We start from the raw sequence: 19,076 nt of genomic DNA, 5'->3' as shown, positions 1-19,076 counted from the left end.
TTCCTCGACTCCCAGAAAGGATGATGGACTGTGCCCCCTGCAACTAAGATTGAACACGGCACCTTGAGCTGAGCTGCCGCTGAGCTCCCAGATGGCTCAGTTGGTTGGAGCGTGTCCTCTCAATCACAAGGTTGCTGGTTTGACTCCCGCAAGGGTGCCCCCTGCAACTAGCAACCGGCAACTGGACCTGGAGCTGAGCTGCGCCCTCCACAACTAAGATTGAAAGGACAACAACTTGACTTGGAAAAGTCCTGGAAGTACACACTGTTCCCCAATAAAGTCCTGTTCCCCTTCCCCAATAAAAATCTTAAAAAAAAAAAACTCCCTTCTGGTTACTGCCTGCGTTTACTACAGCCTGAGTGTCTGAGAGCTATATCTACCTAATCTTTACCACATTCTTGTCTCTAGAGCTAAATTAAGGGGGGGGGGAGTCAGCTGGATAGCTGCCTGGGACGACAGTTCACAAAACATATTAAAACGCCCCTCGAATAAAGTGCAAACGCGGTGCTAGTTAAGTCAGGGTTCCACATGAGACCACTAACATAATTGGCAAAAGTGGGCAGCATGCTCAAGTGGAAATTGTACAAACACTTCTCCTGGTGCCGCACTTGCTCTGCTGAGTGATTTGCGCAGCATAATTGCAAACTGCACGTTGCAATTACAGGCTGCCCCAGTAGCCTTGACACAGAGCAGCTGACAGTCAGCCGGTGCTCTACAACAGAGTGAGACATGGCCAACTGCTTTCTTTCTTTCTTGTTTTTAATCTAAAAATGAGTGATTCTGTTCATTATCTAAGTTTCAATCCTTGGAATATGCCCCCCAAACATATTCTGGTTTCAAAAACTAAAATATAAAATGGAAGTAAAGATAAGAACAGTGAAAGGTGATTTCTCAACCCCAGAAAACTAAAATTTGGGGATATAATTTGAACACAATGGAACACATTGACCTGTGTAAGTTACCTCTTGTCTTCATGATGATGGGGGACTGATAATATCTGGTTTTGAGTGTGGGGACAGAGCCCCAGAAAGCAGTTTCCGGGCTCTCGGCCTCACGTGGAAAGGTGCTGGCTCAGGCAGTAAATGGCTATCAACTGTGATTGGATGGCCATCAGCTGTGGCTAGTTGGCCGTCAGCTGTAACCAGTGAGCCACTGGCCACTAATATAACTGCTGTGGCTACGCTAGCAGAAAATGGGGGCTAGCAAGAGCGGATTGCAGAGAGGCGGATGCCGCTGGTGAGAATATAGTGGTATGACTCCCCTACTTATGGCTCCATGGGTGTTCCTTTTTGGCCTCACCATGTCCTGCGTTCTTATGTGGGGAGCGGGAGCAGAGACCCTGCAGAAAACCCTGCAGGAGACCCTGCACGACAAATGGCGTAGCGAGCAGGGTCTCCCGCATAACACATGGCATAGTCGGCAGGATATGGTGCCGGCCAAAGCTCTCCAAAGGGCGGTGGAGCAGTTTGTGCGTATGAACACTCAGTCTCAGGTAGAGCGGGAGGAGCAGCTGCTGGAGAGCTGGACCCCCATGGAGGGGTGGAAAGACGTGGATGGTTCCCCAACCAGCAGAGGCCGGAGAAAGCACTTCCTGTGGGCTGGGAAGTGCTTGTTGACGCAGCCTGGATGCGGGACTTGTCCCAGGAGGAAACACTTGCTGAGTCCTCCTTGGGAGATGAGGGTGAGGTCAAGGTCATCCCTCACCCCAAGGACAGCCCTGGCAAATGACTATGGACTACGGGGAATTGCCTTTCATCCCTAATTTAATGGACAGCTTGACTGTTTGGGAACATACCACCATGTAGTGGAACTGGCGGATGTTTACTTTTTTGTCTTGACCAGCCGCCATCGAGAATATGTAAGCACCTTGACTGTGGCCGCTGTTGTTCCAGCACGGTACCCCGAGAGGTCCAGAGAGAGGGGCAGTGCCCTGAGAAACCCTGGCTGCGCCCAGGAAGTCTGGCTGTGCCCAGAGAGAGTGGCTGTGCCCTGAGAGACCCTGGCTGAGTCCAGGAAGTCTGGCTATGCCCAGAGAGAGTGGCTGTGCCCTGAGAGGCCCTGGCTGAGTCCAGGAAGTCTGGCTGTGCCCAGAGAGAGTGGCTGTGCCCTGAGAGGCCCTGGCTGAGTCCAGGAAGTCTGGCTGTGCCCAGAGAGAGTGGCTGTGCCCTGAGAGGCCCTGGCTGAGTCCAGGAAGTCTGGCTGTGCCTAGAGAGAGTGGCTGTGCCCTGAGAGGCCCTGGCTGTGCCCGGGGAGATGAGTGGTACCCTAAGAAGCCCAGGAAGTCTGGCTGTGCCCAGAAGCACTGGTAGTGCCCTGAGAAACCCTGACTGTGCCCAGAGAGCCTGTGTCCAGGATATTGCATTCACCTCCAGGCTCCTCGCACAGGACCCCTCACGGAAGACGCTTGTTGCATAGATTGTGAGGCGAGACTCTGTAGGGATGGAGTGTGGGGACAGAGCCCCAGAAAGCAGTTTCCAGACTCTCGGCCTCACATGGAAAGGTGCTGGCTCAGGTAGTAAATGGCCATCAACTGTGATTGGATGGCCATCAGCTGTGGCTAGTTGGCTGTCAGCTGTAACCAGTGAGCCATTGGCCACTAATATAACTGCCGTGGCTACACTAGCAGAAAGAATGGGGGCTAGCAAGAGGATGGTGGCTGGCAAGCGCGGACTGCTGTTAGGACGGCAGGTTGCAGATTATGTAGATCCTGCTTTTGTGTCTCCAGCCCAGGCGCCAGCGAGAATATATTGGTGTGACTCCCCTATCTGTGGCTCTGTGTGTGTTCCTGTTTGGCCTTACCCTGTCCTGCATTTTTATGTGGGGAGCGGGACCTGACACTCCACAGGCCACCCCGCATGACAATGAGTAATTGGGAAAAAAATAAATAAGTTAAAAAACTAAATTTTACCAGGTCTCTGTTTCCAAACTGAGACTAAGCACTGATATTTGTGAACTGCCACCCTTCATATTAGGTAGATGGAATCTTTCTAACTCCTGTTTATACGTTTAATGCAAAGTCCCTCAAAGAGTGTGATATGTTCAGTTTTGAGAACACTGTCAACTATTAGAATTAGATGAGTCTTCAGTGGCCCTTTGCTTATGAGTTCCGACTCCTTTTAGCTCCACCTTTATTTTAAGGTGTTTTAAACAGTCTGCTTACATGATGGTATGAAGACATTTCTACGGGAAATGTAGTTTTCCATACAAAGGAAGATGTTGGGAACTAACGAAATCAATGCTCCCCCGAGGTCACTGCCTAAACCAGTTTCCAGACTTGGTAATCCTTCCAAATGAGATTCTAAAACAAGGAGGTGGGGTGGAGGGACCCTGGGAAAGGAAAGTGTCTTCTGCATGGATCACATCTCAGGCAGTGTACCGGAAGTCAGGCAGTGTACTGGAAGGATGCTGGAAAATCTGTCATAGCATCGTGAACACATTCTTCAGGTGACAAAACTGTTCTCTCTGACAAGCTCTCGGGAAGCAACACAGCACAGAATATTCTCTGGTGACAGTCTCGGGGGTGGGCAGGGAGGAGGGACGTGATGAAAACGAGATGCAGCTGGGTTGTCAGCTGTCATTGTAAAGAAAAAAAAATCCAATGAAACAAGGAAATCAATCTATAGGATCGAAGACTCCAAAGCCTGTACTTTCAAGAAATGTACAAATTGGCTACTTGTGATCAAGAAAGTGATCAGCTGCCCTAATTAGCTGGTTCTTCCAGACAGCATATCACCTGACGCCATGCTTGCCACCTGAATGGAGCGACTTCAAACAAGAAGACCGCATCCCTCATTCTCTGCTCAGCTTCCCGAAACCTCATAACTGAGGGAGCCACGTGACCCCTCATGCACTCCACTCCAGCATGTACATATTCCATTTTAATGACAGCTGAAAGTCCTCATCCTTGCGCCTGTCGACAGAAGCCACTGATGATGCAATGTCACAGCAATCCGGTGAGAAACACTGGGATCTATTTGGTCCTACTTCCCATCTGCAGAAGTTGTGCCGAATAGCTAACTAGGTGCTTTTATGATCAAAAAATAAAGTAGAAATCCCTGTTCTCTATGCCTCTTACCTCCACTGCAACCCGTTTCGTATCCTACTTTTCCTTACTAGAACAAAAGGAATTTGTTTTCCTACGAGACCTCATAAACGCGATTTTTTATTTCAGAAACTATACAGGCAGATGTTTTCTGTTCGTCCATGAGCACAACCGAGTGTTTGCACTAGCCACATTTCCTTTGAAGGATCCACTGTAAGAGCCGTCTCTCTGTACCCAATGACTAAACCCCAGGGCTGGAGACGCAAGAAAACACAGAGTAAATAAAAGAAACAGAGGCCAGTCAATAGTGCTGGTCACACCAGAGGTGCTAAAAAATATTCTCATTACTATTCCAGTGCCGGCCGTAGCAGTTATTGTTTATGGAGTGCCTATGGGTGCCACAGGCATCATTTCGTTTAGTCCCGTGGCAACCCCACGTGGTGGTCACTACCTTGCCCATTTAATGGATGAGGACACCGAGGCTGGGCGAATTCAAGTCCCAGCTGTGTTGGGTGCAGCCAGAACTCCACCCCAGGCCGCCTGACTTCAGGGCCGTTTGCTACATGCATGGCCTCTCGTGTGACCGTAACAGTCGATCCCACTAAATGGAGACAGCGAACCAGACAAGAGCTGGTAAAACATGCCTGTCCTGTTCCAGAAATGGGAAAAGACACTTTTTCCTCACATGAGGTGCTGTCACTCAAGGCATGTGGTCTGAAGCGTGTTTGTCCAGTTGTGGGGCGTGATGCCTGCTGGGCTCTGGCTTGATTTTGTGAACCCGCAACCCTTAGCACCCCGACTGCTGAGGCCTGATCCACCTCTACGATATTCCAGCCAAGCTTCTCAAGTGGGGTCTCACTCCTTCCAAGGCCAGTCAACCCATCTTTGGAGTATCAGAGGCCTGCGGGGGTGACCCCTCCTCAGGGGCCCTCCTCCCTGACCCCAACCCCCAGCTCTTGGGATGGTTCCACCCTGCCTGTCCCCCACCCCATGCCTAGACAATAACAGGCACCAAAATAATTATGCCAAACTCCAGGCTTCCTGCATTTTCTCCTCCTGCTCTTACCACCCGAGTCAGGTGCTTTGGTCTCCCTCTGCACGTTAGTCACTGGGGTCACAGTAGGTGTGGGAAGAGTCCAGACAGTCTGACTCCTGAGCATGTACCCCAGCTTTATTCTCAGGGCCTGGCGACAGTGCAGACAGGACTCCACACCACCTGGGGCTCGCCGGGACCTGAGGCCAGTCTGAGGGTGATAGCCAGGTGGGAAACTGAGCGCCCAGGTCACCCTGAGCTGCAGGCAGTGCCCCAGGCCTTTCTGGAGCCTTCCCCTGGGGCTGACCCACTGATGCGTGCTCTGAAGAAAACCATGGCAGGGAGACCCCAGGAATGGCAAAACCCTCAGTGTCGCCATGGTAGGAAGAAAAGAGGGACAGTCAATTACAATGCAACTAGGACCCAATACAGAGCACGGTGACAGCACACAGGGAAAAAAGTTAACGCCGCCCAGTTTGTGTATAGAGCTAGGAGTCAGGAAAGCTTCCTGCACACGTGAATATCTCAACCAGATTCTGCCTGGCAAGTGAATTAGCGAGGGGAAGAGGAAGGAACAAAGATTTCACAGCAGAGGAAGCTCCCAGAAGGACAGCATGTCTGGGTAAGGGCGAGTCATTTAGCTCGGTGCAAAGGGAGGTAAGACGGTGGAGGCAGGCAGGGTACCCATAATAATGACCCTCCAATGACACTGCATGGGCTTAAGACTTTCCTGATGACTTAAGGCCCATAAAGGACTTGGAGATGAACAGATCAGTTGTGCATTTCAGCCAGTCACTCCGGAAGGGGATGCAGGAGAGACGGGAACATCAGAGCAAAGAGGTCCTCAGGAGGCTGCTCGATGGTCCAGGTGGGAAACCGCCAGGATGTTCAGTGAGACCAGGTCTGGAAGAGCAGGACGGACCCCAGGGCTGCTAAAGGAGTAACGTCCACACATTCCAACAACTTTCAGAAAAAGAATCCTCGTCTCCTGCCTCTGGCAATGGGTGGGGGAAACCGTTCACTGAAACAGGGACCCAGAGGAGGGGAGGGACCATCTTTCTGATGAGACAGACACACTTGAGAAGGTTTGCTCAGGACATGCTGAGGCGCAGTGAGACACTAGGGGACGACGTCTGGAAGACGTCAGCAGAGAACGGCACATGGCACTGAGAACGCATCGGTACACCCCACCCCACCCCCATTGCTGAATCCATAGGAGTGGATGGTATTTCCCAGGGGCCAAAATAGAAGAAGCGGAAGAAGAAAAAAAAAAAAAAAACACCGGGGAATAAAGTCTCTGCTGCGGGCTGCTAATAGGAACTTCCCCTCTCTACATAGCTTCCTGCATAAAATAACCTGTTTTCGTCAAGAAATTGAAAGCAAGCAAAGTAAAGAAAAACTCATACCAGGGGTTGATTTTACAGGGACAGGAAGAAAAAGAAACACAACAGACACATGTACACTTTGCTCTTCAAAACCCCTGGGGAGGTTATTTAACCCAAAATACGTACTCCTCTTTGTTTGGGAAAAATGTAACTCTCTTCGTCTATATTTTGCTCTGAAATGTTTTTTAGACATGTGTGGAATTTCACTTTACTGAAGAAATCAGTGTAGGTTCACAGACAAATAGCAAGTGACAGAGCTTCAATATTGGGTACACAATAGATGGGAAAGACGAGAACTGGAACACAGGTGCTCCAATCAGCCCATGACACTTGGTGCCATAGATGAATGCAGGTCCCATATTGCAAGTTCTCTGTTTTTTAAACAGAAACCCAAAATCTGGATTTATATGACTTTTTTTTTTTGCAACGAATTAAAAATGTTAGGAAACCTGGTATAGGCCAGTGTTTAAAATTAAGCATGTATATTGGCCACTAGTCTTCAAATTTTAGTTTAGGCCCTTGATGAGCAACTTCTTAAAAACTGTTGGTCACTTTTCTCCGAAATCTCAGGGTCAAGTTTTAAATCTCAATCAACTAGTGATACATTTCAGGCACAAATGCAACTGAAAACATTTCATTTTCAACTTCTGCATGACTTGTGTTAAAGGAAAAAACAAAACACAAGCCCAAAATGGCATCACTCATGCTAAACGCCCAAGATACCAAACCCAGATTTAATACCTGATCTAATTGCAGTTTCAGTCTCTTCCAGAAACATAATCTTCATCAGCCAGTATGGCATTTTCTAGTCAAGCACCAGTAAAGCCATAAGTCATGTGGGTCCTCTCCAGCCCCACAGAAAGAAGAGGCAATCTGCATGATATAAACCCTTCCCTTTCTCTTCCCCCAAAGCAAAGAAGTCCCAGCCCCCAAATAATCCTTTCTTTTCTTTCCTTAATAGCTCCCTTGCATGACCCTTCTTCCTATAAAATCCTTCCATTTTTACAACTCCTGGAGGCCTTTCTAATTGTGGGATTCATGAATGGCTTAATAACACCAGCTAGTTCTCCACATTTACTCAGTTGGATTTTGTTTTTTAACCCTTGTAAGACTTATAACACACCAGACCCTTTATTCTTTTCCCAGATTCCAAAGTGATATCACATCCTCGTGGCCACAAGGGGAAGCATATATATTAAGTGACTTTTTTATAAAGACAGGCATCTGCTGAGAGTTTGTCACTGTCATTAATTAAAGAAGAGCCAAGTGTAGGATGGAAACTTGTTGCATGCAATGATTTTCTGAGACACGATCTTACCACAATTAAATCCCAATTTCCTAGCTTACTAACTTTTTTCACTGCAAACAGGACAGCAATCATTGCCCAAGAAGGGCAGGAGGGCCGACATCCTGCTCACTGATTGACTACACATTAAATTCCCATGTGAAATGCAGTCAGTGCACGAAATTACATGGTTTAGGGGAACCAAAATTGGCTTGTGTGAGATTAAACATGTAATTTTAAATGGATGTTCCTTCAGGAAAGCCTTTTTCTCCCACTAGAAATACATCCAGTGCTTCCTGCCAGTTCTTCTTTGAGTTGTCTTATATCTGTGGGTGAGACTCATCTAGCTTTCTGTCAAAGGCTGGGATTTTTAGGAAATTGTCAGGGAATTATTTTACTAGAGACGGCCAGTTGCACCAGCAACAAGCATTTCTTGCTAATGGGAAAAAGGAAAAGGAAGAAGAATACTGGCCCTTAGGACGTTTGGTGTCTGGTGTGCTGGCTCAACAGCCAAGAGTTTTCATCACCTGCTACATTGTCCAGTGGCTGGAATGTCACTTGGCACAAAGCAAGCACCCAGCGAAGTATCTGAGGACGTAATTTTTCCTTGAATGGATATTTATCATTAGCCACAAGATTTGTCTCACCCCTCCCCAAAATAACTTTGTGATTTAAATATTTTGAATCAGTGCGATACTTGAAAAAGGCATGACATGATGCCATGCATAATTAAACGTAACACTCTACCGTGTTTCCCCAAAAATAAGGCCTGGCCGAACAATCAGATCTAATGCATCTTTTGGAGTAAAAATTAATATAAGACCCAGTATTATATTATATTATATTATATTATATTATATTATATTATATTATATTATATTACATTATATTATGGACTCAGTCTTATATTACAGTAAAATAAGACCAGGTCTTATATTACTTTTTGATCCAAAAGACACATTAGAGCTGATGGTCCGGCTAGGTCTTATTTTCGGGAAAACATCGTAGTTAATAAATTCATTATCTTTTTAACCACATTTAAAAAATTGTACTTAAAGTAGCTGATAATTTTCATCATGCCTTCTAAAAACAAGTATTCCTAAATTAAGTTACATTCAGAAAATAACTGTCTGGTGTTTGGCAAGGGAACGTGGAGGACGTGAGGTCTGAGAAGCCTGCCAGTCTTATCCCTGCCCTTCACTGGGCATCAGTTTCAGGAACTGTCCCATAAGGGAGCCACTTCTACGCTTGTACTTCTGTGGCTCTGTGATTTGGAGATGTGAAGCAGTTGGAGATTGGCGAGTTGAGAAAGGAATCTTTAGTGGTTACTAGTCTTGAGGCGACATGGAGCCCGTGGGGAGGGCAGGAAACCAGGGCCTGCTGGAGGTCCACGTAGGAAATGAGGACGATGCTCAGGGTAACTAACCTGTATGTAGGGGGCTCCAGAGGCCAAGGCCAAGGCTAGTTAAACCATCCAACTTGGAATTAAAAACACAGAAAGACCTTTAAGTAACTAGCAGTCTTCTGGTACAGACCCAAAGGGAGTTTTCTTAATGGAGCCGGTAAAGTTCTCCACTTTAGTCGGTGCTCAGTGTTTGTTGAGTGAATGCATGCTTTCCCACTTATCTCCTTTGAGAAAGCATGTTAACACATCAAGGGGACTGTGGATGTCAGCTCCTGGGGAAGAGACCTGGGAGTCCATGGACCGATGCGCTTTCTAAGTCCCATAATCTTGGTTGATGACCCAGTGCCCAGGGTTCTCTATCTCCAGGACACCTTGCTGATGTGATACACATTTTAAATGAAGGTGAAGGGTTTACGAGATCATTATAAGAAAGCCAAGTGTAGGTTCTACACTCCAAACCAACAGGCAAATACAAGTTCCTGTATTCAATGGTGTCATCTCTGAATTACTCTCAAACATTAAGCACTTTGGGAAGAGAGGCCTGATCACAGCACAGAGAGTTATTTTCTGTCAGTAAGCACAGGACAAGAAGGCAGGGGGTCTGGGCGCTATTTCATTCAGCAAGTTAGGGCCGGGGGTGGGGGACAGCCACGGGGAAGGACCTGCAGAAGCGCTGGCTGTAGGTTCTGGAATCCCCATTCAGAAGGAGAGTTCATGGCAGCGTTCCCTTCTCAAGATGTGTATGGAGGAGATAAGGAAGAGGCGAGGCAGGGGCTTAGTCCTATTACCAGAACCAACATGGTACATAGTGGAAGGTGGCCTAACGTGACTTTCACAGCCTCCCAGAACTTCCGGTGGACCTAAAGAATTCTTACGTCAGTAGGACTCTGAGGAGCTAACTCAGCAGACTGGCAGTTGTAACAGGTCACTGGTCTGAGGCTGGCATAGGGTGGACAATGAGAAGTCACTGAGCTCCATCAAAGTTCCCCCTCCTTTCCAATCCATTATCATTGAAGTGAGTGACAGTACTAGACATTGAGGATACAAAATTAAAATTGACGAAGGGACATCGGTTTATCACCTCATATATCCCCAAATCAATCCTCCAGGGGAAAGATTAATTCATTAATCAATATATATTCCAATGAAAATCTTTTAGAGAACTGTCAGATCATCTAGCTGTGGACAAAATACGAGAAATAGGCAGGAGCTAAAAAGTGGCTCCTTGGGCACGAGTTCTGGCTCGTATATTGTAGGTGATAACAAATAGTTTGATTCTGCATGTAGGCTAAGGGAAAGTTGACAGTTATAAAGGCATGTGGCACGTCCGAGTGGGTTCAGGAAGCTTTCTGGTCATGGCAAATCAATTGGCTCATGTAGAACTGATTTGTCTCATGAAGGAATAAGTAAACATAAAGTAGGATAGGAAGGAAAAGGAGATGCTGATGACATTGGAATTCGGAGTTAAGGGAAGCACTGTGGGTTCTAGGGCAGGGCTGAGGTACAAAGGGAGAATATTTATGGAAGGTTGTTCTGGGATGGGTGGGCAGAGCGAAGGGAGATGATGGAGCTACAGTGAGGAGCTATTCCAGGAGCCGCTGTGGAGTTTGTGTCTAGAGTACTCGTCCTTCTTCTCAAACCACAAAACGCTCTAATGGAGGCTCTAATTTGAAAGGCTAGAAAAAGGAAACAATGATTATACGGGTTCTTACCCCTCCCCTGAGTATCTTCATCCATGGCAGGGCGATGTTTACAGGAACCTAGGTATAACCTGAACATTTTTATAGGAAACTTTTGTTGGGAAACAACAAAAAGCGGGATATCATTTGTTCCTTTATCGCTTCCATCATAAGGATGATCAGAGATTGAGAGAATGTTTAAGAGAAGTGTATGTGTCAGGGAATGTGTACATTCTAATTCTCTAACTAGGTCCCGAGTGGCCACGATGAACTTGATTCAATTGAATCAAAGAGAAATTACGTTACTATTTGTAACCTTCAATGATGATTATGACAATGCAATGACAATAGCCACCATTTAGAGAAAACATACTATCTGACAGAAATCATGACCTGTGGGCATTTCTGACACAATGTCTGGAACCTTCACAGTTGGCACAGTAGAGCTGCCCTAATTTTGTATAAGAAACAAACTGTTAAGTAGTTTAGATCTTATTAAAACATGGAGTCTGAATCTGGACACAGGCTTCTCGGAGTCTATAGTACATTGTTCCCACTATGCCATTAATTTGCAGAGTGGTTAAAAAAAAAAGAACACAGTGTTTTAGAAACTTGCAAAATATAGTTTATGGTAAGATTCCAGCACTACAGTGTATGATTAAGATATCTGAAATCTGCGCTCAATATTTGAGAGCATTCTGTCGACTTTATATTGAAATACAGATGTCCATATTTAGCAAATTTGAATGTGTTGTTGATTGAATACCAATCAATGAAAATCCGAGATGAAAATCTGTTTCACTTGTATTTTGGTAGAACTACCGATATCTTTGGAGAAACATCAGAGATAAGTAAGATGCTACTTTAAAAGATGCTATCTTATCGTACATTATTTCTCTAGCAAGCAGTCCATTACACCTGGACTCCTAGGCAATGTTATAATAGACTCGTTAAAGCCCGAGTGGAAATAAAAATTTATGAGGCACTGCTTTATCTTTCAGACTGAAGTAATTCAGATTTTGTGAACTTTTAAAGAGCTCGGTTCTGCATAATTCATTCCATAAATATAGACCCGTAACTACATTTTATTTGTACACTATATAAATGTGCAAATATCTTTAATTGTTTAAGTCATAAACCTGGCAGGTGAGGCTTTTTCCTTCATCTCGTCTAGAGCATGCTCCATCCTACCCAGTCTCTCTGGTTGTCTCCCACTCGTCCTCCCTGCAGGGTGAGGAGGTGTCTCCCGGGAAACCTGCTCTCCTTCCAGGCAGCATGAAGCCTTCTCACCCCCATCAGCACAGCCCTGCCCAACTTGTCCAAGCGTCAAGGACAGCAGCTACTGCCTCACTATTACCTTTACACTAGAGGAGAGCAAACTGAGCCTGAGGAGGTGTATCTGCCCTTGTTTGCACAGCCTGAGAGTGACAGCTGAGGTTCTAACCCAGGCTGGCCAATTCTGGGGCCCGACTCTTTGCATTAAGTGCAAGGCCGTTACAGGGCACACACTTTATACATGTTTACATCTCAGGACTTAGCAAACTACCAGACATGTTAGAGGTGCTGAATGTTTACTCAATGAAAGAGTGAATGAATCCTTTCAGTTCAAAGGGGGCTTCAGCTTTAACCCACAGCACGGTTACCAGTTGCCCATATGGGACTGTCAACTCGTCAGTGAGTGAAAGGCAATAATAATTGAGTACATCCCATAAACTGTCTTCTAGAGAAAAAATAAAAGCAAAATAAAACCCGAACAGTCTGAAGAAAAATCTTTGCCCTTCTGTCCCCGTTGCACACCGCCTCATACCCCAGTCACAGGTTTTAACTGCTTTCCTTTGCTGTGATGTCCTGTCTTGTCACCCCTCCCAGATACCACACAGAAGACCCTCACTCACAGCTTTCAACAGCTTCCTGTTTTCTGCATATTTAAGAAAAAGCTCATCTGTCTCACTTTGTAGACCTCTCTAACCCAGTGTTCTCAGGATTTTCCAATACGCATCCTTTAATTTCCACACTGACACAAAAATAGCCCATGCTTACAACCCTTCTGATAATTTTCAGGGTAACATTGGGGTCAGCAAACTATATCCTACCACTTGTTTTTATACTGTCTACAAGTGAAGAATGATTTTTAAATTTGAAACGGTTGAAAAAAATCAAAAGAAGAAGAATACTCCATGACATATAAAAGTGATATGACATTCAAAGCCCTGTGTCTATAAATAAAGTTTTATTGGGATCCAACCATTCGTTTACACTTGTCTATGGCTGCCTTCACACTAAAATAGTAGAGCTGAGTATTTACATCACAGGCCTTTAGGCCCTCAAAACCTAAAATATTTACAGTCTGGCACTTTACAGAGTTTGCCAACCTCTGGGATAATGAAATAAAATAATGATACCCAACTGTTGAGTATCTACTCTGCATGAGATGCATGTACCAGCCATTCATTATTTCATTTAGACTTCCCATCCGGGGTAGATAGGTGTTCTTTTTATTTAAATTGGGACTAAATGACTAAAATAAAAAAGTCTTAGAACCAGCAGTAAACTGAAAACTTTCCACCTCCCCACCTCATGCATGGGTTTTTCTCTATGACAAGCTATCTCCCCATATACTTGAGGACAAATGAGTACGTTGATGAGTGTGAACTCACACAGTACATACTGAACACATAAGGAATGTGGGATTTCAAGTACTGGGGTTGCCCAACAGAAATCTAGCTAATCTAAGAAGAATCAGCTGCATCAGCATGGCTTCTTGGTCTCTCAAGTCCTAACTTTACCTTGTATACAGTTACTTTTTAATTTTTTTTAACATTAAACACTTGAAGATCCTTTCAGGTAGAACTACAAAATTCCTTTTTATTGCTTTTTCTTTTACCTGTTGACCAGTTTGTTCTTTAAAAGGATGGATTTTTTTTTTGAAGTATAATGTTCCCTGAATCCCGTATGACAATTTTTAAAATGTGCATCACACCACAGTCTATTTGAGCTACCCAGGGTTATTGTCCTTTATTTTGCAGGATATATGGAATAGATTAAAGAAAAAGAGACAGATAAAAAAGTTTAATTTCCCCCAAAAGTATCCGTATCTTGAATTTCACAGTCAAAACTAAGGAGAACCTACAGTAGCATGACAGGTAAGCAAAAGAAATCCAGCCAAGGTAACACAGGGAAACCTGTGTCATGATTTTCTCTTGGTCCAGAAGAAGATGATACATTCTGACTACTAGTTAGCTTTGGCTCAGGTTTAGGAATAACTGACAGAGTGGCAGACACCAAGCTTAAGCCTTGTAGAGCTGGTGACCCTTAAAGATAGAGCTGTCTTCTGGACTTGCTTTTGATAATGAAAGCCAACATTCATTGATCATTCCCACATTTTACGCTCTCTATGTGTACTGACTTGCTGACTTAACGGAATTGTGAGGTGAGTAATATTAATAGTAACCCCATTTCACCGATGAATAAGCAAAGGGACAGGGAAGTTGAGGGACTTGACTTCTGACATTCACTTAGTTACAGAGCAAGAGCTGAACAAAAGTAACTCAGAGCGTGCACTCCAACCTCATCAGGCACTGCTTCTGGCCTTTTGCCCAACGCTTCACTATCATTTCATTAAATATCAAATGGTAAATACTCCATTGAATTCCGTATTTTCATTGTGTAGCTGGATGACTGCTCCCCAACAAAAACCTATGTATTTGGTTTTCAGTATTTTTTTCTATGGGGAAGTTGTTATGAAGATGGATTTCCCCAAAAGTATTTTGATAAAAGCATTTAGATTTGGCAGCTCTGCAAATAACCAGAAAACAAAACAAAACAAAACAAAAAACAGCAAACATTTACTTGTGAGAAATTCCAAATCTTATTTAGAACAGTCTTCAGATCTTAGCATTTACATGAAGATACTGAAAATCTCTTTGTCTGTAATTTGACTGGAAGCTAATTTCCCATCTTTAACAAATGAAGATAATCAATATAACAGCAGACTATGTTTTAACTACAGCAACACACACACACACACACACACACACACACACACACACACACACAGCAGTTGAAATCATTAATCTCATCAGAATGGAGACCCAGAGGCCAAAAATTATCCAGATTGCAATGAATGTTTTTGGAATGACATTCTTATTACAAATCTATTTGTGCAATTTTGAAATATCAGTCCTAAGAACACACCAAATTATACATAGAAGATGAAAAACAAGTGAGAAAACAAGTTCCACTTTCTCTCAAAAGGCATTTGTCTAAAATAAGAGGAATAGCTCCAGTTTCCTTACCATCTCAGTCTCATTTATTTTGCCAGCACATTGGGATCACATGTCACCATTTACTTTAGAGCAGAAATGGATGTGTGTTTTCATATTTTCTATTCTACCTTGTTCCAGAATAGATTTATGGAATAAAGTAGACTCTGAAAGAAAAGCATTTGTCTTGGACTTTGTTCTAGGCTTATGCATTAAGGTATTAAAAAAAAATCAAGGAAAGACACAATGACCTCCAAACAAACCAGTCAGTCCCCAAATGGAGAATTGGAGGGGTCAGGGGAATTCAGTTGAGGACATTTATAACGTAGGATTTTCCATTCTTGCACTGTTTTCAAATCTCAGCTATCACTGTAACCAGTGCGGGGTAGAAAGCTGATTGGATTTTCCGGAAAATAGCAACTTCTAAATTAAATACAGCTGGGGAGTTGCCCTGCTGTATTCTGATGATATTGGATTAGTGATTTAATCCGTTAAATATGAAAATTAATTTCTGATTTCTTTCACTTATTTATGGTTTTTTACTACGTTCCTGAGTAAACAAATGGATATCTTTGAGCTTGATGTATTTTTTTAAGGTGGCATTTAAGCTAAAAATATTCAAAAAGATGTGTTTTCTTTAATAAACAGAACAGTTGATGCCGAACTATTTGACATTGCTCTTAGCTGCCGAAGTTTGTGCTAGGACCACATTATGTACCACTTTTATTATAATAGTAGATTTGGTTGTAATTGTTTTATAAAAAACTATGGTAAATAACATAAAAGTAAATCACAACTTTGGAAAGAAGTGGAAGTAATGTTAAATGCATTCTCACTACGTATGTGCTATTCTTTCATTTTGTTCACTGTCTGGATTAAAGGATACACAGAGTATTTATTCTATTCTGAGTAACCGCAATAACAATAGAACAAGGGATATCTTGTTTTAGTCACAGATCTGTGGATTAATTAAAACCAATACTGCAAAGCAATGTTATCTTCATCCTTTCAAGTCTTTTGAGAGAATTTTGCTTCCAGTTAGCTTTTAGCAGACCAGAGAGAAAAACTATAAACTCTGAGCAAAGCTACCTGAAGGCACTGCAGAGCAATAAAAAGGAGGCAGACACTGCATTGGGGATGGGGGGGAACAGACACTCGGAAGAAGGGAATGGAACAGTGAAGATCCTGTTTTTACATCTTTTCTATCAGCGCCCAGGCCCCAGTCCATGCCATGGGGGGTAATACAACTCAACTACCAAGCTGCAGTTTTGCTTGCTTGAGGACTCAGAGGAGAGAGCTGGAATTGCTCTCTCAGTGAGGATACTGCTTAGGAAATAGCCAGAGAGATAAAACCCTATATTCTAGACATAAACTCTGCCCAAGGCTCTGGCTGCCCCCAGAAGCGTGACAGACTCCACGTAGCCCAACAAGGACCACGAAAGCTTCACGGAGATTCAGCTACTAGGACCACAAAGGAGACAAGAGTTTGGAATTTGAGTTTAACCAAGTTAACTGTCTGCTAAAATTGTTTTCAATATTTGTCAGAAGAACATGATAGAATACAGGTCTCTACAAGATATCACTGATAAAACCAAGGACAAAACCCAAACATTAGACATATGCAGAGACAGGAAAAGAACTACCTTCTGACCCAGCAATTCCACTTCTGGGTATTGATAAGAGAGAAATGAAATCACTATCTCAGTGAGATATCTGCACCCCACATTCAAAGCAGCATTATTCACAGTAGCCAAGACATGGAGCCAACCTGTGTGTCCATAAATGGACGATGAATGGATCTAGAAAATGGGATATGTATATGTATGTGATATACACATGTGACATACATATGTGATATACATACATATGTGCTCTCTATATATGTTCTATATGATATATGTGTCACATATTAGAATATTATTTAGCCACAAAAAAGAAGGAAATCCTGCCATGTTTGCGCCAACATAAATGAAATTTGAGGGCATTATGATGAGTAAAATAAGTTGGACAAAGGAAGACAAATCCTGACCTCATAGAAAAATCCTGACCTCATAGAAACATCCTGACTTCATAGAAACAGAGAGCAGATTGGTGATTGCCAGGGGCAGAGGCAGGGGTGGTAGGGTAAAAGAATGAAGGTGGCCAAAGGGTACAAACTTCCAGTTTTAAGATGAATACCTTCTAGGGATGCAATGCCCAGCATGGTGACTGTAGGTAACAATACTGTATTGTGTATTTGAAAGTTGCTAAAAGAATAGCTCTTAAAAGTTCTCACCACATACACATACACAAACAATTGTAACTAATTGTAACTGTGTGAGGTGACGGATGAGTTAACTAACCTTATTGTGGTAATCATTTCACAATATGAACATATATCAACTCATTACATTATACATCTTAAACTTGCATAATGTCATATGCCAATTATGTCTCAATAAGGCTGGGATAAAAACAACAGCAAATGCTCCAAGAATTCAAGTGATAGGCTCAAAGTGAGACTTCATTCAAGTACGTTCCTTGCAAATGTCATGCCTCTACCATTTGTGGTCGATCCATTTGTGGTCGATCCATTTGTGGTCGATCCATTTGTGGTCGATCCATTTGTGGTCGATCCATTTGTGGTCGATCCATTTGTGGTCGATCCATTTGTGGTCGATCCATTTGTGGTCGATCCATTTGTGGTCGATCCATTTGTGGTCGATCCATTTGTGGTCGATCCATTTGTGGTCGATCCATTGAAAGTGTCCACTTATTTATCATTTAATGCCACCATCTTCAGCCCTAATTGCTTGTCTAAGCTCCATAACATATTTGCAAGGAAAACATGTAAATTTTTCCTTCAATGCATTTTCTTCTTTTAAAAAAGTTCACGTCAGCACTTTGAGTCTTTATCGTTTCACACTGAGGCTTGCTTATGCTCTTCCTCTAGTCCCCTCTCCTTCAGATATTTCCCTTCACACTCTCCACTGGGTCAGTTTTATAAAATATGGTATCATATAGCTCCATTTAAAAAAATTATTCAACATATTATTCTTAAAATAATATTTAAACCTGGACTGGCCTAGAATTCTATACATGCACAATCTGGCTAATGACTTCAATCTTATCCTCTATAACCCTTATTGCAGGCCTCAAAAAAGAAAGAAAGAAGGGCCACGTAATATATACCTAAATATTTAAAAGACGTAAATAAAACCATATAGTAAATAAAGAATGTTTTGTTCTTTTACTTTGATATACTTCCATGTCAATAAAATTGAAAAATATGTACAAAGCCATGTTTTACAAGACTTAAAGAAAATAGTCACGGGATATATAGAACAGCATAGGAAATATAGTCAATAATATTTAACAACTATGTACAGTGTCAGATGGGTAATAGACTCGTTGTGGTTATTACTTTGTGAAGTTATATAAATGTGTAATCACTATGTTGTTTTTGTACACCTGAAACTAATAAAAAAAAAGTCTCTCCTTCCCTCTTTAAAAAAAAGATTTTAAATGAGATTTTAAGTAACTAGTATAAGTATGCTAAAGGTCATAAAAGAAAATACATACATAGTAAATAAACAAATAGGAAATCTGAGCAGAGAAGTAGAAAGTATACAAAAGAACAAAATGGAAACTTGAGAGTTAGAAATGTATTATCTGAAAACAGTTAACTGAATGAAATTAAGAGCAGATTGGGGTGATATAAGAATCAGTTCCCTTGAAGACAAATCAATAGAAAGCATCCAATCTCAAGAACAGAGTGAGGGTGGGGGTAGAGAGAGGGTCAAAAAATAATAAACAGAGCCTCAGACACCCATGGGACAAAATAAAATGGTCTAACATACAGGTAAGTGGATTCCACAAGACAGAGAATGGGGTAGAAAAAAATACTTAAAGAAATAATGGCAGATTTTGTTTCCAGCATTTGGTCAAAGGCAAAAATTTACAGATTTCAGGAAGAAAAGCAAACCATTAAGACGAATAAGTACAA

This window comes from Rhinolophus hipposideros, assembly GCF_964194185.1.
Source record: "Rhinolophus hipposideros genome assembly, chromosome: 14".
NCBI classification, from domain to species: Eukaryota; Metazoa; Chordata; class Mammalia; order Chiroptera; family Rhinolophidae; genus Rhinolophus; species Rhinolophus hipposideros.
This window is presented reverse-complemented; position numbering follows the sequence as displayed.